A 12,410-nucleotide genomic window follows, 5' to 3' on the forward strand; every position below is an offset into this window, starting at 1 on the left:
ATTTCCTAATATGTTATATGGAGGCAAGATTGGTTATTATAAGTATGCAGAATTCATTTTTATTTTGTCTTTCCATTTGTACTCTTGCAGAAATTGTGTATATTGTATTTCTTGTAGTGTTCAATTTATAATGAATATATCTCCCAAATTTTTCTTGAATTTTTCATATTCCTTATTTTGGGAGGTGTGATAATTTTATATTACATTCATATATCACAATTTGTTTTGCTATTTCCATAAACAATACGTAGCTCCTTTACTTCTAATTCCTTGCTATCACACACAAAATATGCTGCTACAAATATTTTGGTTTACATGGGGGCATTATTTCTGCCTTTATCCTCTTTGGGAGTATATTCCCAGCAGAAGGATCTCTTGGCCAAATAATATGATCAGTTTAGTGACTTTTCTCACAAAATACGAAATTGTTTTTTGCAATAGTAACTTGCAATTCCGCCAACAATATATTTGTGTACATACCTTTCAGTAACAGCTCAAATTGAATATTTACTATATTTTTGCAATTTTATAAATTATCTGGGTGAAAAGCAAAAAATTAGAATTGGTATAATTTGGATTCATCTTACTATTGGAGATTAGGAGAAATGTGTAAAGTCATCACTGATAATTTTTAATTCTTCCCTTGAAAACAATTTGTTCATCACCTTTAATTACTCAATTATTTGGGAATATGTTGAGTCATTTTGAGCTAATTTTCTAAATATATTGAATATTAGATGGTTAACAGAAATATCTGATACAAAGATATCCCCCAGTTGACAATTTCTCTCCTTATTATAGTTACAACAATTTTGTTCATGTAAAAGCTTTACAATTTCAGGTAATTTCAACATTATATTTTCTCTTGTCTAATCACCTCTGTCCCTTATTTGGCTAAGAATTTTCACCTTAGTCATAATTGACAACTCCTTAATAATAAAGAGGGAAGACTGAGGCCCACTCTGAGACATTAAATGACAACTAAAAACAATACAAGCTAATGAAAAAATTGGGGCTGAGATTTATGTCCCCAGAGTGTTTGTCTAACACTAATGCTACATTGACTCCTTATCAAATAATGCCAGAATGGCCCAAAAAATCAGAAGATTATTTAGTCCCAGCACTAAATTATACCATAATATAGTATATTTTATTTCTCAATCTAGTTTTTCATTATTTTTCCTTTATTGCACAGAACCTATGTTTAATAGATCATTTATATTATTCTATTAACAATTTTTTTAAAATTTTCATAGTTTTCAACATACCTTCCCATAGTAGCCTTTTTAACTTTTTCTTATTTATCATTTCTAATCTTCTTTGGGCCTGGAAACCACATAAGCAAGCTCACAATTCTGAGTGAAGGCCTAATGGATTTAGTCAAGAAAATAAATGCATGGATTTTAGTGCGTCTCCTTGGTGACATTCACTGTGGATGATCAAATGCTGGGTTTTTTATCTGCTTTTAAGATAGTTTTGATTGATATGCTTGACTGCTAACTGAGTTGCAAATTTTTTAAGTGTTGCCTAATGATTAGACAATGAATGTTACCTTTTATGTGAAATAGTAAATGGAATAAACAGAATAAATTAAAATTCAATTATACATTAACTATTCTGCTGTAGCTGCCACCACTTCTTTCTTTCTAGTCACTGTAGACTATTGTCAGAACTATGGTTGCATTTGTTTCAGAATATTCAACTGATCTTTAAACTAAAGGTGAAAACTGTGACTTTATCTTCTCAACTGATACACAAAGAAAAATTTAAAAGTATCCTGCCCCCAACAGTTTCTACAACCCCATCTACTATGAGCTCTACTTCATTCCTTTCGAGTAACTATTTAAACATTAACCATAGGTGATGCACTTAATGGAAATTTCCATACATACATATCTCTGTTTCTATTTTGGTCATTCAGGCTTCTATATCCCGGTAAAGGGCACCCTTCGTTTTAACAACTTGTTTCCTTAAGGAATCAGGCCTTTCTTCACATTTTAACCATCCCCTAAATCCAAACATAGATTTATATATTCAAACAGGATCCTTAGTAGTAACACCTGGGAATTTTCACTGACATGAAAAAAAAAATCTGGTTTTTTGTTGTTGTTTACAATTAGTATTGTGTCTGGGTTCAAATTCATTATAAACAGGATAATATAGTTAATGTCAACAAGATATGGTTTTGTTATTTTGAACAAATTTCTTTTGAATAAAGCAAGAGGATTTGCAATTACTACTACCACAGAAAGGAACAAGTACAGAACCAGATCCTAAATGTCCTTTGACACTAGCATCTTCCTTTACTTGAATGAGAGGAGCAGTGGGAGAAGGGTCAAACCACACCATTTAATCATGGTAAAAAAATGATAAGTCATTAAAAATTAAGGTTTATAAGTGGTAAATGCTGGCATTCATAATGCTTTTTTTTAAACTGTAAATTTAATGTAGGTTTTATTGGTCACTTTTTTTCTGGAAGTAACTGCTGCCAATAAGTAGCATTTCTGATTTCCCAGAGGAAAAAACCTAGACAGCATATACTTATGACTTTATATTTGATTCAATAAAGAAAAAGAAAGGAAAAATACTGGTACAAAAGGTCTCTTTTGGGGGGGGGGGACATTCTTTTTTGGAGAAGAAATAACAGAATTCTATCAACAGATGGCTTAGCCTTGGGAAATAAATACACACACATGTAAACACCAATATCTGGGGGTGGGACTGGTTTCAATGGGAGTTTAATCACTATCTTCTAGATGCTTATAGAAAATCAACTATATGTCTAGAGATAGATTTTCTCAAAGTAATAAAAGTTATAATATGTTTCTCCTAAGTAAGCAAATCAAAATAAATAACAGTTATCAACTATATATAAAATGAAAACTAGATCAGATTTTTAATGTTTCTATTGCAACAAGATATAGGCAGTGAATATTAAATAATGCAAATGCTCTTATGTCTCACCATTTTCCAAATCAAGGCAGGGTTCCTTCTTATTAGTAGTACAAAGTCTGTATATGAAAGGCTGCTGTGTTCTTCCCTAAACCCTTGAGAATAGGGATAAGGGAGCCTTCAGACAAGAGTCAGTCTGTCAACAAGAAGTTTTTAAAGTGTTTTACTATGTACCAGGCACTGTGCTAAATGCTGAAGATACAAATACATTACAAAGAAAAAGCTAGTCCCTGTTCTCAGGAAGCTTTTATTCTAATAGGGGAAGACACCTAAAAGAGGAAATGAAAAGTGGAAGAGGAGGAGACACTCACATAGGAGAACAGTGGATAAGGCCAATGAACAAAAGAAGCTTAGTGTGAGTTCTTGCCTAAACTGGAGGTTCTGGGAAGAACTTAACAATGGGAAAGGGGACTTAAAGGAGTTTAATTCATATAATATGGGGTTAGTTATTCCAAACAGCTATCTGCCTTAGGAAAATGATGATCCAAGGCCAATTACATGGTTCCTTCTTAACATTTATAAATACACTAGACATAGACTAAGCTCCTTTTCATTACATCTCTCTCCTTTTCCACCTATGTACAGTTGGGGATGCAAAAACAGGGCAAGTCTTCCTTTTGCTAGTTCCAAATAACTGAGGGAGTGGGAGAAGGAGGGGCATACACGCAAACTAACATAAAAAACCAGTTGTGAGGGATTCTATCTACGCTAGATATGGAATTCCTCAGAGCACCTGACCTTGTCCTAGTAAAATCAATTAATCAATCTCCCCCTCCCCCTCCCCTCCCTCTCCCTCTCCCTCTGTCTCTCTGTCTCTCTCTCTGTCTCCATCTCTCTCTCCCTGTCTCTGTCTCCGTCTCTCTGTCTCTGTCTCTCTCTCCCTCCCTCTCCTCCTCTCTCCCCCACCTCTCTCCCTCTCCCCTCTCTTTCCTTCTCTCTCTCTTCTTCTCTCCCCTTCTCCCCCTCTCTCCTTCTCTCCCCCTCTCCCCCTTTTCCTCCCTCCCTCCCTCTCCCCCCTCCCTCCCTCCCTCTCTCTCCTGGGTTCTTCCCTTGTTTCCTCCCCCTCTTTCTCTCCCTATCTCCCCTATCTCCCTCCCTGTTTTTCTCACAGACATACACACAAATATACACACACATACAATTATTGTTCTACAATGATCACCCTCAACAAGCTCATAAAAGTGGCTAACAGATCTCAAGGGGCAAGGGGAGGGGGGGAGGGAACCATCCTTTCATCTTGCAAATAGACGCCACTGTTAAGAAAGAACAAAGTTCTAGTTGAGTCAAATGAATTGTTTTTCTCCAGTTACTGTACATTCCATCCTTAGTGTTCATTCAGACTCTTAATTGTGAATAGTGGTACAGCGAACTTAGCTACTGTGAACTTGTTGGCTTTCTGCCTGGGCCCTACATCCCAGGATTTTCCTTGTTATCCGTTGTACAAATTCATGCTGCTGGCAATGCATACTCAAATATATAATACAGAAAAACTATAAGCAATATAGTATGGGGGCAGCTAGGTGGCGCAGTGGATAGAGCACTGGCCCTGGAGTCAGGAGAACCTGAGTTCAAATCTAACCTCAGACACTTAACACTTACTAGCTGTGTGACTCTGGGCAAGTCACTTAACCCCCATTGCCTCACTAAAATAAATAAATAAAAAATTTTAAAAAACCACCATATAGTATAGAACTAATGTAAAGACTAAATATATTTAAATAAGTCTCTAAAAACAGACATTACAGTATAACCATCACTAAACTATCTCACCTAAAGACTGGAACTTGTTATGATTTCAAAGATTCTAGTAATAATTTCCTTCTTAGCAATATTAACAAATAAAATCTCAGGCAAATGGCAAAACTAATACATGGATGAGTTGGAGCCTAGGCAAGAAGAACAGAAAACAGGGTAGTATAATGAAAAGGGTGCTAGATTAGAGGTCAAAGGACTAGGGTTTGACTCCAGGCTCTGGCACATATTACATATCCTATCTTGGGCAAGTCATCAAATCTCTCTATATCTGTAAAATAAAGGCGATTTACAAATGAAACTTCAAGTTGCCTTTCATTGCCAAATGTATACTAGTCTAAATTATAACTCACATATTCTATGTCCAAAATACAAAACGCTATAGATGTAGAAGTAAAAGAAAACTGAAATAATCATGGCCAAGTCTCTTATATTAAAGATGAGGAAAGTGATACCTATTTAGAAGGGTGGTATTATTTTCCCATGTCCAAAGAAGTAGTGAGTAGTAGAGCTGGACTTAGAACCCAAGTCCCCTTGCTTACAATTTAGTGCTTTTCATGTGTGTGTGTGTGTGGGTGTGTGTGTACACATACACAAATACACACACAAAGTGAATATATAAAGGGAATTATCATGCAGTAGATAGAGAGCTAGATAGAGCAGGAAATATGTGTTTAAATTGTTTCCATAAAAAAAATGACTGAGACCCTGTTCAAGTCATTTAACCTCAGTACCCCAGGCAACTCTCTAAGACTATAAATTTCAGAACAATTGCAGATCTGTTGTGATAGAGGCAATTTCCTCATCAGGAGTTCACTACATTACTGAAATGACAGGCACAGACCACATAGCAAGATAAATAGCAAGAGAGGTAGATGTATAGATGGACAAGCAGACAGACAGACAGACTGATAGAGCTATATGGAGTAATGACCCACTTATCCAAAGAACAGTTATCTTGTGAATTGAGTAATCACTAATATGGAAGAAAATTTACAAAGTCCTTTAAACATATTATCCTAGTTGGTATCATCATTTCCAGGTGGCAGATAAAGAAGTCAAGAGAAATTATTTGTCCACTCACAATTAAGTTAGTAATTCGCAATGTAGATATCCTGATTCCAGATTCACCATACTATGCTGTATCTCTTCTACTTTACCCAGAAAAGGTCCATTAATGCCCTCACTCTATACCTCTTTATTTTTAATTTATTCATAATACTAGAAAGATTAGCAATGTTATTTGAGTTTTCAATGCAGAGAAGATTACAAAGAGCAAATGAAAGGGGTCATTAGTGGGGTACGCTTGGAAAGAAGGTAGAATGACATCAGCAAGTAGCAAGAGCTGACAGGTTATCATCAAACAAGTATACAGAGACATGGACACAAGGTCAGACAGAGCAAAGCAGTCTGGAACAATTTTGTGTGGGGGCAAACAAATCTTCTATCTCTATATCCCCTGAGGACATCATTAGAAGTACACTAATTTTAATAACTGAAATTGTGGGACATGAAGTCATGATTAAATGATATTTGGAAACCTGTGTCATTTATTTATTTATTTATTTACTTACTTACTTACTTACTTACTTACTTATTCATTTATTTTTAGTGAGGCAATTGGGGTTAAGTGACTTGCCCAGGGTCATACAGCTAGTAGGTGTTAAGTGTCTGAGGCCGAATTTGAACTCAGGTACTCCTGACTCCAGAGCCGGTGCTCCATCCACTGCACCACCTAGCTGCTCTAGGTGTCATTTATATAAGAAGAAAAAAGTTTACAAATGAGGTGCTTATTCTACATCTCTGAAATGCAGATCACCTGGGCAAAAATACATTCTCCCTGCCCCTTTTTAACTGCCCCTCTCCCCATTTCCCTCACTTCATTTGCATCCATTGCAATCAAAATTGAACTTGGGTTCATGTCCCCAAGGAAGAAAAAGCCATTAGCAATTTGTAACTGTGTGTATAAACATAAACACACATATACACATATATATGAATGATGATAAATTATGTCATCAAGGATGATAAATCATGTCATCAATGGTGTATTTAGCTAGTAGTGCTTAGTGAGTATTATTTACTACTGAAGTTTGGAAAATAACAGAAGATTTTATTTTAATCTCTATATCTTAAAGCATAAGCAATTCTATGATGCAGCTAGTGGTATAGTAGATAATGTATTAGATGAGAAGTTAGGCAGATGTGAATTTGAAGGTGGAAGTAACAGAAATGATGGAGTACTTGGAAACCCATATTTATTTCTAGGGCTTCCTCAGATACTTGCCCACTATGCAACCCTATCATGCGCTCCCTCCTGCTCCCTCCTCCTCCCTCCTTCTCCCTCCCTCTCCTTCTCACCTCCTTCACTCTCTGTCTCTCCCTCTCTCTTTCTTCATCTGTACAATAAGAACAATAGCACCCATCTCACAGAGCACTTTATAACCCTTAAATACTTTTAAAGTGCTATTTAAATGCTAGCTACTATTACTATGTTCTCTAGAATTTCAATATCAGAAAAATACAGAACTCTGGCACTTAGGTCAGTTTTATTTTCTTCTTTGTCTCTACTTCTTTTCCTCAATTCACAAAAATGCAATCAGATGTTAGACCAACACCATCTCAATGACACATTTTGTTATTTAGTTGTTAGAGTCATTCGGATCTTCATGGCCCCATTTGGGGTTTTCTTGGTGGAAAAACCACAGCGGTTTGCCAGTGCATTTTACAGAAGAGGAATTGACGGAAACAGAGTTATTGACTTATCCAGGGTCACTCAACCAGTAAGTGTCTGAGGCCAGATTAAAATTTAAGAAAATTAGTCTTTCTGACTCCAGCCCCAGCAGCACTCTATCCATTTCACCACCTAGTTGCCCACCTTCACTACATTACCTAACAAGCAAGGATCCTTGACATTTTTTTTGTGGTACTAACCCTCTGTATCAATCTGCTGATGCCCATAGACTGTTTCTCATAATAATGTCTTAAATGCATAAATAAAATAAATAATTATAATTATAAAATAAAATAATTATATTGAAATAGTTATCCATATCTATCTATATGTATATACATTTATAAATATCTTGGACCCCAGGTTAAGAACTTGTGCACTAGTGAAATCTTTTTTTTTCACATAATCTGAATAGTGTCTTTAGCCTTAGTTAAACTTTGCATCTCCCCAAGTGACTAGAATTGCATTCTGATTAATACATACATACATATATTATATTAATATATAATATATAATTATATATAATATATAATATATTTGATTAATAAATATTTGTTTCATAAGGGAATGAATACCCAGTCTCCCAGATATCTCCCCCACTGGCCAAACTTAGTGTATGAAATGCTTGCAATTGGAATCAGTTGAATTTCAGGTGAAGGGACTTTCCTAATAAAAGGTCACATTAAAATATGTGCTATTTGGTGGAGCTAGCACTATTACAATAACAACGATGAACACATTAGAAAATGATGCTTACGGCAATTGTATTGATGTCAGATGCTGAACGAAAGGGAACAGAAAAAATATAGATGCTTATCCCAGGGGGTATTTTTTTCTGAAGAGTATGAATTTTAGTAGCATGTAAACTCTTTGAGAAAAGGGATCATGTTTCTTTTCTCTATGTATGGACGTAGACATTTCTCTAGAAATGGACAGAGGCTTTGCCCAGAAAAAGTGCTTAACAAACCTTGTTAGATGAGGTCATTGGGAGGTGGAGCTTCTTCCAGAGGGGATATGAGATATATATTAACTTTACCTACTTTCAAATTTGCCTATGGATAGCCCTGCTTGTCCTTCAAATGGCTGTAGGATCTGAATATGAAGGCAGAAGCTACACAAGAATCTGGCAATGTGGAAACCTGTATTTATCTCTAGCTCTGCCTCTCTCCAACCTTTGATCTTGCAGTGAGCATTTGAATTTCTCAAATGTCTGAAGAAATGAACCAAGTGATGGTAATTGAGGCTTTTGTTCTCTGTAAATGTGCTAAATCTTTACAGTTCGCAGTCAGAATCCATCAGGAGCGGGGATAGCTAACAGGTTATTTTTATTTTTTGGAATTGAGGCTATTGAATAATTATGGCCCATTTCAGGGCAGAATGGGCGGATGTCTAGAGCCTTGGATGGCGGATTTTTTTCTAAGGAGAAGTAGTCTGCCTCCACAGGGCTTCTCAGAGAAAAAGCACTGTTTAAACTGGATTAATCCAACTAAAATGTGGAAAGGTTATAAGTGATTCATTTGATCATATATATGAGATGACACGGGGCATTTTAGTAGTTTCTGACTTGCAACCAAAAACTCTCTATGGCTATTAAACATGCTCAGTAACCACTGTCAGTTTCAAGTTTAAGGAATGAGAAGGGGAGGCAAGGGAGAAATTTCAAAACAGGAACAATGTAAAAAGAGTCATGACACATGAGATATTAAGGAATATTAGAAAACATGTCACTAATATTATTTTTTATCTATTAGTATGTTATGTCGTTATTATAATCATCATTAATGATATTATTGTCCTGTGACTCCCAGATACTTTCAAGTTCACTTGTTTTGGAAAAAAAATATTTATTTTATTTTAAATTTGTGGAATAAAACAAGCATTTCCATAATATAATATAATAAAATGATGATTTCACATTAAATTGCAAGTATATTATGTGTAGCTTGCAACAGCAATTTTTATTTTAAAATATATAATAATTTTAGATAGATTTTAAAAATATAATAAAGTTGTCATGTATTTTTTCATGTTTTTTCTTTCCTCCCCAGAAGGAAGGGGGGAAAAAAGGGAAAAAAATTATATCATGTTCACTTCCTAAAGGCAAAAGAGCTGTTCTACCTGAAATTAATTCCTCCCTCCCAGAGCCATAACTTAGAATTTTTTCACCTGGGGAAAAATCAGTAATAAGGTGAGGGGACAGCTTCAAAGCAACATAGAACAATTACCTTCTAAGTCTAGTTGCACTAAGAGAAGGGATGGCCTAGCCTGCAGAGAGTCAGGATTTCAAATCCAGGAGGGCTTGGCAGGCAGATAGAGGCCAATTGAGGATTATAACAGCCCTGGGACCTTGAGAAGATCTAGGAGCATTTTGTTACAAGGTGGTGTGGACTCCTGAAGGACTATGGGGTAGGGTGATGCAGTGCATTCTACAAAGAGAAAATAAGTTTCCCCACCCATCCCACCTCTGCTTCAGTCAGTAATTTGGAACAAAGACCTGTTGCCACCCTGCAGTTAACAGCTGTTAACTCTCTCTTCACTGGTCTCCCTCATATCCTAGAAAATAATTCTGTTCCATCTTAAAGCAACTGGCCTAACCAGTTAACTCACTTTTGCACACTGCTAAACTAAACAAGTACATTACTGCTAAGGGATTAAATCTTAAACTTTCTGATTAGTGAGATAGATTTTCTAATTCCTTGTAGTCGTGCAGAAATCACAAAGGAAAGAGCAAAGGAAGATGGATTTTTGCAGAACATACTTTCTTCATTTAGAGACAACCTTACATCAAGTTTCTTTTATCCATAACCAATATATCTGATTTCCATCTTATATGCTTTCTAATTTCTTTTTTTCTGATAAAAGTATTTTTTTTCAGTTCCATGTAAAGATATGTTTTCTAATTTCTAATGCTGGTTTTATTCAATTAAGTTATCTGGTCCAATAAAGGCAGATTATAAACTCAAAGAGCAAAATTCTTCATGAATATATGCAGAGCTGAGTTAATTCCTTCTCTCTAATCCTCTCAGGAGCATAACAGCCCTGTTCCCAAAAATACCTGAATAGCATATGAGCTAAACATCCTCCCCTGAGAATTCTTCAGGAAACAGAGTGATGACAGAAGCCTACATTGTACATGATTTGGAAAGGTACCAATCAGGGTTTATTACTGCTAGTTACTGATACTGTGAAATAGGTATATGCTTCAAGGGGGATGGGCTAAGAAAAGTGTTTCTCCCTCTCTGTAGCTTAGCAGTATAGTATTATTATTGCACCTATCATTATTATCTTATTTTTTGTTTTACTGGAGCTCAGATATAAACATTGCAATGACATATTGCTATCCTGCTATTACTCTTTTATATTTAATATTCCCTCTATTATTGTCCAGGTGGATAATATGACTGCTTTTTGTAACAATAAGAATATGGATATGCAAGCTCATTTTCACTCTATTGAAGAAGTCAAACTAGCTTAGAGTTTGTCTCTCCCATTCCAATTATTAGAAACACCAAAGTTCAAATTTGAACGATCCCCAAGCCCATGATGATAATGACCTATTAAAGGGATATGACTAAAAAAAATAAACTTGTTAATGTCAGTAAATATACTATGCAATTGTAAAGCACTATATAAATTTAAATGATTCTTAATTTCAATTAGAGCAATGGCATCCCAAAGGAAACTGAAAGCTTTCCCCCCGGAATTACTAGCCCAAATTGACATACTTGCAATTTTATCAAAACGTTGTCCAAATAAGGCCAGTTGAGTCATAGCACAAATGTTTGAAACATTACCATATTTAAAATGCTAGAGGAATGCTAGAAAGAGCATGTCCTGGAAATTTAGTCCAGGCTCATTCCACTAGTTAATTTTATGACCAGAATCAAGTCACAATTTCTTGAGGCTTTAGTTATTTTTTTTTTAATCTGAAAGAAGGAGGAATGCTTGATCATCTCTAAGATCCCTTCTTACCTATCACTTTTTATAATTCTGCTGCAAGCAAGTGGCTACCAGTCTTCTCCTCTGGAGATTATGAAGAAGTGAATTAGAGACCATGAATATAAAAAATGTTGAAGGGGGAGAAGAATAGCATGATAAAAGATGATATAATTCTACATATTTTAGTGAAGAGATGAGAATCTTGTTAACCAATTAGATTTTTTCTTTCTTTTTAATAGAAAGTTGAAAGGAAGGATGCATGGATGGATGGATGGATGAAACAGATGGATAGACAAACAGAAAGAAAGATAGATTTCCTTCTTTTAACAGACCTGCATATGCACAGTGGCTAGATTACTGGACCTGGAGTTAGGAAGACCTGAGTTTAAATTAAGCCAATAACCTTGGGAAAATCACTTGCCTCTATCTGATTCAGTTTTCTTTTGCAGAAAATGGATTTAATAATAGTACTACCTTGTTGAGTTATTATGATGTCAAAATTAAATAGTATTTGTAAAATTCCCTTACAAGCCTTAAAGTAATATATAAAATCTAGCCTCTATTTAACTGTTTCTGAATCTATATATTCTATGCTTCTAACTTTTTCCCTTTGCCTTACAGGTTTTTAATTTCCCAGAATAATACTATGGCTATTGCTTTAAGACCATTTTAATAAAGAGCAATTATCTGTCTTCTGTATTCTTTTGAATGCCAATATTGGCAGTCTTCATGCTAATTCTTCAATTTGGTTTTCAAGTGTCATGGGTGAAATAACAAAGAGAGAAGGGGAAGAGCAGAAGTGTGGTGGAAAGTATTTTCAAGGTACAAAGTTGTGAATAACAGAATTAATTTCCCAAATAAACCAATTTATAGTCATTACTGTAACACCTTATCTTTATGACAAACACACCCTGTATTATTTATACCTTTCTCATGTCTCTGTGTTAAGATATTCATGTTATTAAATGACAAAAATAAACCACTGTCCATATAAACAAACAATTCTTCTTGATGTCCCTGCAGGTAAAATTTA

General features: G+C 35.2%; 1 protein-coding gene across 2 annotated transcripts in view; it reads right to left on the reverse strand.

Annotated features, from left to right (window-relative positions):
* Positions 1-12,410, reverse strand: part of FGF14 (fibroblast growth factor 14) — an 859,933-nt gene that overhangs the window by 270,412 nt on the left and 577,111 nt on the right. The window contains exon 1 of one of the 2 annotated variants that reach the window (XM_043998723.1): positions 2,965-2,983. The exons of the other annotated variant lie outside the window; for it this stretch is intronic. The gene's annotated coding sequence lies outside the window, so the exon portion shown is untranslated. Of the gene's footprint in view, positions 1-2,964; positions 2,984-12,410 lie in introns of those variants that run through there. 2 annotated transcript variants of the gene reach the window in all.

Source organism: Dromiciops gliroides, chromosome 3 (assembly GCF_019393635.1).
Source record: "Dromiciops gliroides isolate mDroGli1 chromosome 3, mDroGli1.pri, whole genome shotgun sequence".
NCBI classification, from domain to species: Eukaryota; Metazoa; Chordata; class Mammalia; order Microbiotheria; family Microbiotheriidae; genus Dromiciops; species Dromiciops gliroides.